The sequence below is a fragment of the Gavialis gangeticus genome, unplaced genomic scaffold, assembly GCF_001723915.1.
Source record: "Gavialis gangeticus isolate Ggan-Ray unplaced genomic scaffold, GavGan_comp1, whole genome shotgun sequence".
NCBI lineage: Eukaryota > Metazoa > Chordata > Crocodylia > Gavialidae > Gavialis > Gavialis gangeticus.
In genome coordinates this window covers 18,618,132-18,619,364 of record NW_017729000.1, presented here as the reverse complement: position 1 = coordinate 18,619,364, position 1,233 = coordinate 18,618,132, and positions in this window count along the sequence as shown.

Genomic DNA, 1,233 nt, shown 5'->3' with positions numbered 1-1,233 from the left:
AAGGCAGTATAGCCCTGCAAGCTGCCAGACCTGCTTGTGGCCAGGAAAGCTACCAGGGAACACTAGATTGACTGTTGTGCTTCCTTGGATGACCAGTGAGGCTCTGGGAGCTGATAGAGATATAACCTAGAGCTGGGAAGTTATGTTGGTATCAGAGGTGAGGGAAAGTTTTCCCTTTTAAAGGCAAAGTTCTCTGCCTCTCCAGAAGGAGAGGTTATGTTATAGCCTGGGGGCTTATTTCTTGGTTTTGGCAGGGCTAGATGAACCCTTTAGTGGGCCCTAGGCAAACAAACTCATGGACCCCCCCATAAAAGATGATACTTTTATATTACTTTTTTTCACTCAATTGCAATATGTAAAATAAGCACAACTGAGCCCCTTCTTCACTTAGGGCCCTAGGCATGTACCTTGTTTGTGTATGTGTTAATCTGGCCCTGTGTACCGGTGGGTTGGGTTGGGACTATGAGGGGTGGTATTTGGCAGTCCCATTAATGCCCTAGGGGCATGTGATCACCTTGAGCCTTGTCAGGGGCAGGCTCAAGGCTGAGTGCTGAGCCCAGAGCAGGGCTGCAGAGCTGAGTGGGGCTGCAGAGCTCAGCGCCTGAGAAGAGTAGAGACAGAGGCCAGGGGGCTGGCATCCTGAGAGGGGAGGAGTCAGGGGCCCAGTGCCCAAGAGAGCAAGACCAGAGCTGGTGCTTCAAAGCCAGGCCCAATATAGTCAGCCCAGGCTAGAAGCCCCAGCCAGAGAAAGAGGGTAGAGGCTGAGCAGGCCAAAGCGCTAACAGAGAGTGATGGTACAACAATGCTTGCAAGGCATGAGATGTGGTGTAGGGGTGGATGGAATCATGCAATTAGCCCCTAAGACTTACAGGTGCCCTGGGACTCAAACAGGCAGAGAAGAAGGTGCAGGTACCCTACAGGCAAAGCAGGCCATAGGTTGCAGAGCCATCAGGGGATTTCATGGCTGCCCCTGGGACTCCAACGTGCTACATAGATTAGGCATTGGCACGAACTTTTAGGGAGGAATAAAGTTCTGTCAATTTAGAAATGTGGTTGAAATGTTTTATTTGCTTTGCCTTCTAACATGTTCTATTTTATAAAATACAGCCAGAGCAGGTAGAAATATGATAGATGATCACAAGGGTTCTAGAAGTTTGCTTTCAACAAGCAGTTTCCCGGGGGTGAAAAAGGAGTTTCGTTTCATCCCTTAATACATGATAATTGATGACATGT